The following is a 13,684-nucleotide window of genomic DNA, read 5'->3' on the forward strand; positions in this document are numbered from 1 at the left end:
TTTAATCAAGGACAAAATTTCGAATGAATATTTTCACCGAATCGTAATGACAGCACAATGTAACGTCTATGGAAGTTTCTAAAAAGGCTTCTAAAAAGCTTCGTACAACACGGTGTTCAATACAAGTCGGTTTGCGTGCATTGTCAATGCAAAAACAGCGGTCGATCCTATTAACGCGATTTACCGCGGGGAGCTGAAACGAGGCCACGCAAGTTCGTCGGCGATATTTTTGCACTGAAACTTCGAATCGAAAACGGAACAACGGCATTTGATAGAGCTGGATTTTCTCAATCACGTAGGTCAAGTTTTTTTACGTGAATTTCAGTGTTAAATATTCTTATCAAGCAGATAAACATTAGGCGGTCGATTAGTAGTAGGTCCAACCATACTTGCCCTGGCGTGTGTAAATTCAGGACGGGGACCGGAAGCGACTGTGCCCGTGCAGGGCCAACGGCCACAGTTGCACTGCACAGTGTAACTGTGGCCGTGATAACTATACACAGCCCAGTCGCTGCACATGGTACGTCGAGTTTTCGCATAGCGTAACAGTGTCTGGTCGGGCTATGGCCGTGATAGAAGGGGGCCGTGCACCAACCGACATACCTTCAAGTCGAAGTAGGGCCTAAACTAGAATCTATTATTGTTAGATCTATCATCTTTGAACCTTTAGTTCCCCTGTTTAAACGTTAGAGTTCTACCAGATCTATTGGGTTAGACTACATGTATGATGGAGCTTGCGATAGATCTATTCATTTTTTTTTTTATTTATTTGCAAATCCTAAATCATATTCTTGGGGAATTTGCATGACATGATTGATATGAAAAACTTCTCATTTAATGGGACTAATGACATTAAACTGACCCAGCAAATGTCATTTCAATTACGGCATTATCATAATTTGACATAAATGAGAACGCGGAATTATACATAGAAAAATAGGCCTACTTGTCGATCAAACGCGAATGCCCTAAAGTTACTGATACTAGATTAGAAAAAGTCATTCCACTTCAATCACTGATTCATGTGTAGACTTCTACTTACACATCATCTGGATCTGGATTCCTTGAAGTTGTTGACTTGGCCAGCTGGGGTTGCTTGATTGGCGTAAGCCGTGGCAACACAATTCCACCGTGCATGTCGTAACACGAATTTGCACATTCTAAATAAAAATTCCTGCAAAACTGTTCATGCAACTCCAGCAAGTGGAAAGCAAAATTTTCATCGGCACTCTGACGCTGAAGCCTCCCCCTCTGGTCTCTTACTTGTCCTCCAGCTAAGAACACGTCTCTCTGCGTTCTCCACTCGTCGATAGCGTCAAACAAGTAGATACGTTGCCTCGAGTTGGACGGCTGTTTGATCTCCATTGTGAGGTTTCATTACTAAACCAAAGCCAAGGCTAAGCCGAAACAGTACAGCACTTTTTATTGCAAACAGTACTCGCATACCACACACAATATTGATACTGACATACCGGTACCGACGATTTTCTATCAACTTTGTTATGTTACGATCCGGCCCAACGTACTGTAAGCTGTACGTATAACACATGCAGCTGACGCAGCAGACAACATTGCACGATGAGATCATAACAACCTGCCATATGGCCATATGCATTGCAACTTGCTATACATGAAGCTTAGAGTTTTAATATTTCTTCATCAAAGCATATTTATAAATACCAAATATTAAACAACGTAATTTATATGAATAATTTATGATATTGTTATATAATATTTTCAGACATTTTTAAATATTATTGCCTAGATTGCTGAAATTGGCACCATAGTGCATATAAACAGAGACTGGAGCCAGATACGTACGTACGTACACCCTACAGCTCTCACTTGTTGTGTCGCGGACCGGGAGAGATTTTCATGCGCATGGCTGTTGTGCGGTTTTGTGCATGCACCCATTCGGCCCCATTCGGTAGGTATTCGGGCGTCCATGTTGAAATTACAGTGGACAGCTCGCGCGGCGCTCGTGCCCCATCAGGTTTTCGCTGGTGCGCTGCGTAGCGTCGTGTTCGGCATTCGGTACGTACGGGGGTACAATAACGGGAGGAGCAGCTTGTCGTGCTTTTCTACTGAGCTGCGAATCGCCTGCGACGACCGGCTGCCTTTAACGAGCTCAAAATCAAAAATTTATCGTACGCGCAGGTTTTTGCGCATGTCCTTCTCGGCACCCGAGATTCTGCGAGAAATTCAGAGACGAAATGCATGGTCGACGAGATTCACTTAGGGACGACATTAAGATCTACTCTCCGTGCGTAATTGACATGATTTGTGAATATTTGACATAAATCACTCCTTTTAATGCTTACATCATGTAAAATGAACTTATGATACCATCATTCTTATAACTGCATCATACTGACGTGTTTAAAACGATCCTAAGACAGATTATAACAAGGGTTTCTATTTATTGATCACCCAACCCGTTCCAAGATTGAATCACCTCATTACTGATATCCAACGTTCTAGAGATTCTTGTTATAAAAGCACAGTAAGAACTGAATTGGTCCCTCGCTCAGAAAACTATAAGAATTGAAAGTCTCGTTGAGTAAAAATAGTGGTGTTGCAATTTGAGATACATACATGATCATGCGCTCCCAGGGTATCATTAGTTAAATTACTCGGCGATATATATACAGTGGATTGATATGGAATAATTATTGATATACACAATAGAGAGCCCCAAAAGAACTATGTGTGCAAAGTAAGTGTTAGATCTTTTATTATTGATTAATAATAAGCTATTCATTAATGCAACAGTTACTGTATCTAGTTGAGTAAACAAAATTCAAGCCAAAGTTGAGCTGTCGATCAGAGTGGAGTGTTGTTGTTGTTGTTTACGTGGAGATCTTAGTTGCAGTTGCCTGAGCCCGAGCGGGTAGCGTTTTTTTTAAAGACGGCACAGATTGGGGCATGGCGCGTGTTAAACCTATGGGAAAAACGTTGGGTTGGGTTAGGGTTTATGGTTAGGGTTAGGGTTAGGGTTTGATGGTTAGGGTTAGGAGTAGGATTAGGGTTAGGTTTAGGGATAGGGTCCCCAATCGGTGCCGTCTAAAAAAAAAACACGCGAGCGGGTATACATACATTGTGCGCGCGCGCACACACACACACACACACATAGGGTCCTACACTTTCATCTACACACAGAGTATTACTGTATGTACAGTACACGTTAACTGTCCTTCCGCGCCGTTCACTCCCCACTCAAGAGGAAATTAACCAATCAGAAACGCGTATTCGCGGCAAACTGAAATCTCGTCAATAATTAATTGTACAACGCAATGATTTATTCGATCACCTGACCCGTTCCAAGAATCAGTCCACATGAAGTCATTATATTTTCATGGTATGATATTTCCTCTTGCATTCCATACCTCTTCCATTTTGGTCCACGTTTATTTCATTGTTCTAATGTACCCCATAAGAAAAATGAAAAATATGCACATTTTATGTTTTATGATTTCCTTGTTCAGTATATTTTACATGTCACAACCTTTCAAGTGGTTGGATGTCATCAAAGTACAACTTTTCAGCTTTTTATCGATGTATAAATCACGTAGATTGGGAATGTCGTTTAGATTTACAAGGACTCTAGAAATGTGGTCTTCCAGCTCATTACGTATTCATGTCCGCGAGTCCATGCATTCGCGTACGATAAATGCGAAGGCTTTTCAGGGGGTTGCGGTCCGACTGTTTACTCTAAACAATTTCAATCTCAGAAACAGTAAATTCGTGTTCAGTGTGTTCGGCACGTTATTAATTTATCTATTTGTTGTTATTTTTTGGGGGATCTTGGCTTTTTAGCAAGTCTATACATTTAGCTGACTGATACTTACTCATTAAGGTAAATGAAAAATACTTCATAGAACCATTTTATAGAACAGATAATGTTCATGTGTAAGTTCGTGACGTCAGAGATGTAGCTCACTCTCGGGTATTTACAATGTCGTAAAACGTGCACTCGGGTACGCCTCGTGCATGTTACACCATTGTAATTCGACCGCGCTGCATCTCTGTTTGCACACTAACACCTGTGAAATTATTACTGTTAAATGGAGAATTATGACATATTCCGAAGCAGCGTACACTGATTTGGGGCGCGCGTTTCACGGAATATCATGCTGTCTTCACTTCATAGATTCGAAAACGGTTGAAGTGCTTTTGCCAAGCGATGGCACACCGAGGATAATACGCTCACCTGGCTACGAGAAGGAGGAAGTATTTGAGCTGAATTTGGTGTGGAAGGTGCACGGAATACCCGGATGTGGGATTGGGGTATACATAATAGGTAAAATATAAGAACTGTATCGTATAGAAATATAACTACAGACTATATTGATATTGTTTACAGGGATCGCAGTGGTGGCAGTAGGCATGATAGTTTACGGTGCTGACACTATATTTGCTCATGCGACAATTGCTCCGGTCTTATTTTCTCCAAGGACTTTAAAAAAAAAAAAATCCAGTCCAAATATGAATGAGTCTCATAAAAATAGTAAAATTTTACGAGTTCATAGGTAAAGATTTGACTGAAATCGGATGAAAAATAAGGAAGTTATGACATTTTGAAGTTTTGATAATTTCTCCGAAACAGTTCTTGTACAGTGGGTATGAATATGCATGAGTGAGCCAACCATGTCATGCCCTCACAATTTTCAATTGATCGTATATAAAAAAAAAATGACAAAAATTCATTGTTTCTGTAATTGAAGTCTGATACATTGTGTTATTCTTGGTTGAATACCTTCAGAATAGTGATCAGTTAGATATACGTGGATCTGATCCTCGGACATGATTGCGTTGGAATGAAAAACTGAAAATGTAAAAATATTATGTACAAACTATATGGTAAGTTTAGAGGAAATGACATGCTCACTTTGCCATTTGCATATTCATATTGACCGTTCAAGAGCTGTTTCCCCCCAAAGTAGCAAAACTTCAAGATGTCATAACTCACTTTTTTTTTTCATCCGATTTCGATCAATTCTATGTTGAACTCGTAATATCTTATTCTTTCTTATAAGATTAACTAACTTATTGGACTGAATTTCCCCTTTCAAGGTTAGGGATGTGATAGGATTTTAGGCTCATGGATTGATGTTCGTCAGAAGAATTATGTTTGGCTGAGCGTTGAGAAATTTCTTAGGGGCAAATGTCGCAGGAGCGAATGTCATGGAACCTGTCACTGTGATGTTATGATGGTATGAAGCAATGAAAAAAAAGGCTTACGTTCTACCATGGTTCTACCAATAGTAGAAACGATTTGGTACTATGAGATTGAGTTTGAATTTAATTAAATCGAATTGAAAAAAAAAAACTGTCGCTGGAACTTGACGAAAATATATTAAATAATAATAAGTCTCAAATATACACCTATATCTATATTCTTTCATTTACCCATCTATTTGTTAATATACTAATGACGTAAGTAGCTAAAATAGCAGCCGCTGGCCGTATTTGGTAATTTACAATAACGTTATTCCATAATTATCGCACACGAATATGTTTACACAGTATTTAAAAAAATGTGTATAGTAAAATAAAGCATTCTATGATACATGTAACAAGACTAGTTCCTATAAACATTCCACATACACAACCACACACACATTATATTTATCTTTGTGTATTTTCTCTCTAATGCCTTTCAGATATTATGTATGGGTTGTCTACCTATGCGATACTTACGGTAAAAGCGAATTCGTTCTTGGATATGGGCCAGTTTGTTGCGACGCGAATGGAGAATAAGTTCGTGTTCTTCGCAAACCATTCGCTTCGGATAGAGTTTTGGACAGAGTCATACGGGGCGGTATCGCTGTCATTAACCACTAGCTGTTGGACAGGTATGTGGAAAAGAGGAAATCAATAATATGATAATTAATAATGATAATTATAATAGTAACGATAATAACAATAATAATAATAATCATCATCATCATCATGATGATAATAACAGTAATGATACTGATATCAACAACAAAAGTAAACTACTTGTAGGCCTACTTTATTCTTATTCCTACTAATATTGATAATGCTGATAATAATAAACATAATAATAATGGTAATAATGATAATAATAATAATAATAATAATAATAACAATGATAATAAGGATACAAATGATAAGAATAATGATATCAATAACAATAGTCCGTGTTTTATAGTGCTATTTTCACTGGATACAAGCGCTTTGATGTCTCATTCCTAGTTGGCATGGAAGCATAATATATCACCAGGCAGTGACTGTACGAGTCCAGCGCATACATAGGTATTTCAGAATAAGTACAATTATGTCTTCATATATCTTGTGTGAAGTGAACCATTCTTGTTATTCTTAGAAAGTACAGTCCACTACCAGGTGTACAGGAACTATATTTGGCAGGTCTGATGCATTTGGTGTAGGCTTATGTACAGTCCCCTCTAAAACGTCTCTTGTGCATTCATTCTAATAACTTTAAACATAATTATGTGCGGCTAAAAACAATGCTCCTCTAGTAATGAAGCAAGATACTCTGCACCACTTGCTTAAAGGGATTTTGCAGAGGTGGTGCATGGTAACTAGTTCCTGAATAGGGTGCTCCAAATAACCTGATAGCGTTCAATATACATAGTAGAAAATTCCCTATAGATGGAGAGAGGAAGTCCATCATGGTCCTTTAATTCCCGAAATCATATCAGAATTAATTTTATTTCACGTTTGAATTCTTCGTTATTTGTTTTGCCTGTTCATAATCGAACATAACACTTTTCCATGCACACATCCATTTCTAAACCTGTAGAGTGACGTGACTTATGTGAACCAAAAGTGGACTAAAAGTCTTGAAACTGTAAGACTTCCTACGAACCTTAATTTTGTTAATGTTCGCAATAATTATCTAAGCGAAGTCGCTTTTTTACATACGTTTATTATGCATAACTGTACATTTAAGAGCAAAAATTGACACTCTGATGCAGGTATATGAGAAGTATATCTTCCTTTAACGTCTTATTGTATTATAGGCCAGTGTCCGGCATCTACTACATGCACACTGCCACGTGGCTGTTCCTTCACCGACTACGGCTATGTCTGTTCCTGCCCACAAGTGCTCGCTGGTGTTAATTGCACAGAAGGTAAAGCAGGCATTTTTATTGCAATATTTTTAATACATATATGAAGATTGATAAAATATGTAAAAGAGAATCCAACACTCTTCAAACATCCTAGTCAGAACTGACTCGGAACTGGGTCCGTTGGGGCCACACCCCGTTCCGGGTCAGATATGACAAGGAATGGGGTCAGGTATGACCCCATTTAGAGTCATGAAGTGGGTCAGGGCGACCCCATTCCGGGTCTTCATGACCAAATTCCGAGTCATTTTTGGCCCGGAACGGGGTGTGACCCCAATGGGCCCAGTTCCGGGTCAGTTCTGACTCGGATTCTTTTAGAGTGAAGGTACGAAAGGTGTATAGTATGCTCCCGAAATAAACCTAATAATGCTTTTATGTCCTTAATGCTTGGAATAGACTACATGCAAAGTTTAAATGTTGTAATCCGTGAGGTGTGAATTTAAGTCGAATTATACGATAAGAACGTACGGGCATAAACATGTTCTTTCTTTTTTTCTTTCAGTTTGCTTCTGCTTTTTCGTGAACGTAATTCCGCGTAAACACTGAACCAAGCTTACGTTTCTTACAGTAAATTGATGCAATTAAAATCCGTATGCTATCACTTTAGTCACCGTTGATACCCTCCCGGATATTCAACAGGGGATACAACAGAGCTAACATGATTACATGTGAATTGATACCAATAGGAGACGATGTGACATGTCATTTTCTCCTCATGTTGGGACCTATATGAATAAAGTATGAAATACTCTGCCAGGGTAATATTATTCACTAACATTGCCTTCTGGAGGAAATCAAGTTCTCCCTCATTTCGCTATAGAAAATGAATAGTGTGATAAATTTCCTTAAATCGATACAACTACTAAGAAGTCACGAACTGGACCAGGTGTAGTCTATATGGTTCACTGATTTTACCAAAATTATAATCATTCCTATTCTAAGCCTCTTACCTTGAGTTCATTAGCAGGCGTGGGTTTGAACCAAAGTGAGTCTTGCTGAGCAGTTGTGTGCTATCATGCCGTATAGAAGAGGCAAAACACTTTGTCCCTGGGATAGTATAGGACATAAAAAGCTGGTGCATCACATGTTTTGAGAGAGTAAAAGCCCATGTATACGTTAAAAGATCCCTCTTTATCCGTTCATCGCAAAGAGCAAGGTGTACAACCTGCAGGTGAAGTGGTCCCTGATTATAAACACGACTGGAACCCATGGTTTACCAGCTAGTGCTGCTGAATACGGGCAATCTATTACTCCCCTAAGATGGAAACTGAAAAAGCCCAACAACAACAGAAAGGATGTCTTCTTTTCCTCTTGAAAGTTTCCCTGAATGTATTCTTCTAAGGCTTGTTTGCATTGAAATCCATATTTTATCTGAGGTAGATTCCTCTCTGATGAGAAAGTTCTGCAATATTTTCATTTATTCATTCATTTATATATTCATTCATTTATTTATTTAATCATTTATTTTATTAGGAGTGAGTAATCTATATTTTCGATATTCAGAAATTTCAAACTATAATAGTCTCGGCGTTGCATCCACCTTATTTTCTATTAGATCGCGCATACGAAGTGGTAAATGTGACTGCACAGTCTGAAGCCCTAATTCAGAGTCGAGGTTACCCCATGGTCAACCCATTGCACGCCGACGTAACCATTTGGAGAGTCGACGCCGCTGTCGAGTGCAACATCGGATTCGTCTTGACCGAATTGACGTCCCTCAAAACAAACCTTCTATACTCTTATGACTTTCTTATGACTTTTGTTACTGATCCGACGAAAAACGTGATCCTTCAAGAATTTACCAATTTTAGAGTGCCAAGATACGTTCTTTTCAAGGCTAGTAAGGTGTGGCTCGCATACACCCCAGAACAACTGCCGGCGATGAGGAAATTTGAAGGAGGTTTCTATTCGACTGTGGTTTGTCAGAAGATTCAAGGTAAGTCATCGCCGTGATCAATACGTCGTGCACTTTTTTTTTTCCACGGCAATGGAAATTTTCGGGCCTTATCACCAATCCAATTTGCAGGCACACAAATCTTTGCTATCATAAAATATAATATATACATTGTTTATATTTCTTTACATAATGATCATCTATGAATTTACCTCATCCGATTCAGTATTTGATAACTTTACTAGCATTGTCGGCTTGTCAACTTTGAAAGCTGAAAGGCTGTGACTGCTAATATAGGTTTTCCTGGCCAATTGCGTGAAATTGTCGTTCTTTTATGTGTATTCAAATTCGTATATTTTAAGCGATGCAGTGGCTTAGGTTAAACGATTTCACGTTTTATACTTTCAAATTCGTTTTTAGGTACCCAAATCAATGGTCACAAGTTCAAAATCGGATGTAAGCATTCAATCATTGCGTTAAGGCATGGATTTCCAAGTTTGTGCTTTCAAGTTAGTGTTAAAGGTTCGATAATAACCTTTAATTCCGTTTTCCAGAAAGCGATTTTCAGATTGTGAGCATTCAATTTCGTAATGCTCGTACAATTTTTGTATCTAGGCAGGGATTACCTGCTAGTCATTGAAAGTGATTTTTACTTTTTCTCTTACTCTGTCAGCATCATGATGAGCATTTGTTTATTTGAACATCCAGGTTTTTTTCTTTTGCTGAGTATGTCAAAGATTTAACATAGAATCCTCATTTCGTTATGTCAGCACATGCTTTTCGTTATGTCTAATTTGCATATTTTCATTAAGATCATCATAACATCGTGTGTATAATTTTGATTTGACATCTTTATCTCAAATATAAATCATCTTACTTCTTAAAGATATTTATTTCACATATTATTTGCATCATCTTCTGATCCACATGCAGACGTTTATAACATTACCTGATCTAAAACGCAATACAAGTAATTAAATCTTTAATGGACCTCGTAAAGGTTTACTTTTTATGCTCCTTTCTATGAACTTGTTTGCCAGCATATGACTTTGAGTACTTGGAAAAGTTGGCGACAGGTGCAGGCAAAGTTGAATAAAGTTTGCCGAAAGTGTATGCTCAATCAATAATTGTATAGAACATGAAGAATGCACAAGTGCGAAATCGGGTGCCAAGTAGTCAGTATGAATGAAGAAATAGTTTTATTGAAGAAAAACGATGTTGAATGATACCATTTCAATGCCCGAGCAAATTCGACGAAAATAAATGCTTCTAATGAAATTGAATGACAAAAAAAAAAAAAAAAAAAATGAAATGGTCGGAAAAAACCTATATCATCAGAGCAAAAACATGATCTCTGAATTAAGTAGCTGTTGCATTATATGGCGTGAAAAAAGGAGAATCATAATGTGGCTACCAGATCGTTTCATCCGATTTGCAGAGTTTGTGACGAAGCATCACTTCTAAATTTCTATAAATGTTTGTTCATATCCCTTTTCTAATAACTCGCTTCACATTTTCCTACTTGCCTTTCTCCCATCCAAGAGCATTTATTGATGATAAATACTGGCGCATTATAAGTGCATGCATGTCAGTAATATTATCATTGTCGTTATCATGACTTTATTATCGTTACTAAGAATAATAAACGTAAATCGGCAGTAGTGACAATAGCAACTCCACACAAGTCTCATAACTGCCCCAAAATCTTCGCTAAATTTCTTGATCAGTAATGATAAAATGAATCTGTTACATTGAATAACTGTGGCCTTGCAAGAGGAAGAAGGGATACGTTACAGAAAGTAAGTAATTGACGAACAAAAACAAGGCAAAACAAAACATGCATTTGGTGAAATTTATGGAACAGTTTCAGTTGAGATGTGACTCTAGAGCCCTTTTTACACTTGTGTTTCTTAACCTCGTACTTTCTCTGACCCAGGACTATCGTTAGTCCCATACCAATTTTATCAGCTTTTTACACTCGCCAAAAAGTCCCGTGCTAAGCTCTTGTCCGGGGCTAAGGAGAAAATTTACCTTTTTACACTCGTATTTCTTTGTCCGGTGCTGTCCACACCACATGCATATTCATGATTACGATATGCACTGTACACGTACACCAACAGGCAGTTGCCTGGTGATTGCGCCTCATGGAGATTGCATGAAACTCCGAGTAGCAATAAATACGGATGAACCTGCAGTCAACCGCGTGAACTTGTTCCAATACTTCTGTCTAAAGCTCTTCCTTTGAGGATATCGAGCACTCTTCATAGAAGGATAGAATATGTTGATAAGGTAGTCCACGTGTTGGCAAGATAAAAAGATAAGTAACAAGACTGCAAAAAAGTTCATGCTGTATTCACTAACGATTTATTTCTTCACACAAATTTTCGAGCGTCTCGCTGCCCTTTCTCAATATAGCTAAATATGTCTTATGTATCAACACTTGGGAAAGGGCGGCGAGACGCTCGAAAATTTTTGTGAAGAAATAAATCGCTGGTAAATACAGCATGAACTTTGTTGCAGTTTTGTATATATATATATATATATGAGTTAAAAGGGATAGAAACAATAATTGTGAAAAGTTAATCAGTATAATCAATGATAAGTATTGTTAAATAAATAAAATGTGAACAATACTTATAATCACATTGTCTGTAGACTAAACCGTCTACAGTTATGATTTAGTGAGAAGGATAGTGGTATCTCCTTCTGATTTAGGCTTTAAAGGGAAGGTAAACCCCAAAAGCAATGTGGATTGAGTGAAAAGCAGCAACATTAGTAGAACACATCAGTGAAAGTTTGAGGAAAATCGGACAATCGATGCAAAAGTTATGAATTTTTAAAGTTTTGGTGTTGGAACCGCTGGATGAGGAGACTACTAGAGGATATGACGTATGAGTGGACAACAATACAAAGAAAATATAAAGGAAATTCAATAAAAATTCACTTTTCTAGAATTATGATAGAGCAATGGACCAACCTCTTTCAGAAAGCAGGGGGAATAATTGCTACCCTTAACATATGTCAATATCAAGTCGATGGAATTTGTAATTTTCATGAAAAATGGATTTTTGTAGAATTTTCTTTTTATTTTCTTGGTATTGTTGTCCACTCATACGTCATAACCTCTAGTAGTCTCCTCGTCCAGCGGTTCCAACACCAAAACTTTAAAAATTCATAACTTTTCCATCGATTGTCCGATTTTCTTCAAACTTTTACTGACGTGTTCTACTAATGTTGCTTCTTTCGCTCGATCCGCATTGCTCTTGGGGTTTATCTTCCCTCTATCGCAAAAATTTTATATGCAGTATATTTAGTGATACAACTGACCTACACATATGCATCACACGTGATAAATCGAGCATTTGCTTAAATCCCTGCTCCCAAAGGTAAACAGTACCTTTAAGATCACTAACACCGTAAAACAATTTAGACAATCATAAAAAAACGCATTTTTATGCAATTAAGTTACAACTTGATGAATAGCTAAATATGGCGTTTTGTTATTTTCGTTGATATTGTACACGTATTTGCTTTTCGCCTTTATTTCAAATTGTTGCAAATTTTATTGTATAGTTTGTTTGTATTTATGTTTGTTTCAATCCAGTTACAAATGATGATAAATGATCATATTTTCATCATGATATTTGTCTATAGGGATCCTTTTCAAAAAGCCTATACATGTGCTTCTCATGATTCTTCCATTATCATTTTGAATTTCTCTTAGAATTTTATGCTCTTCAACATTTCAAAAGGTTAAAAGCTGAATCTTCACCTCAACTTATACTATACCATCCCTCATAACGTTTGAACTTTGAAATTCCATAACCTACTTGCTTTTTTGTCTCAATTGATGAAACTATTCTATATATCTTGTCATATCTCTTTTTTTTTTTTGGCATTCATTAACTTTTTATATATTGAACTATGCTTGGAACCATTCTTTTTTTTTAAAAGAAAAAACGCTTGAGAACTGCCTTCCAAAAATTCAGACAAGACAACTATTATTCTGATGAACTATCCCAATTTCACGTTTTAAGAAAAAAAACCCCCAAGGTTTACGAAATTTCTTTGGTATATCAAACATTTGGCATAATTCAGCAGAATTCCCTGCTAGAAAAAAGACAGTGTCCACAGTATGAAACGGTATGTGAAACACAGTGTGAACACATTATGAACACAGAGTGAACACACTATGAACATAGTGTGAAATCTCTTAAAACTGGTAAATTCAAGCGTTTGTTTGTTTGATTTTGTACTGATGTATCAATTTTTTGTTCGTATCTTATTATTATATGTAAGTAAGTGTATGTATGAGTAGTTTTATTGTATGGAGTTTCGACTATTGTACTTTTTTCATGTGAAGTTGGACCCCTCGGAAGACCAGCACGGCCATGAAGGCCGAGCTGAGCAGGGCAATCCATCCGTTTTTATTTTGTTATATATCCAAGTTGTATTGTATCACTGTTATTTTTTGTGATTTTACGGTGAATGAATAAACAAACAAACATCTTACGATAATTATACATGCATTATCATAAAACTCAAGTGATTCGAAGCAAGACTTTAGTAAACAATATGCAAAATTCGAAAAATGGAGGGACCCACTAAATAGACAAAGCTTGAAGGATGTGGGTCCCTCAGAAGAAAAACATCAGTTGAGAGTAAAAAGAAA

Source organism: Diadema setosum, chromosome 6 (assembly GCF_964275005.1).
Source record: "Diadema setosum chromosome 6, eeDiaSeto1, whole genome shotgun sequence".
Classification (NCBI taxonomy): Eukaryota; Metazoa; Echinodermata; class Echinoidea; order Diadematoida; family Diadematidae; genus Diadema; species Diadema setosum.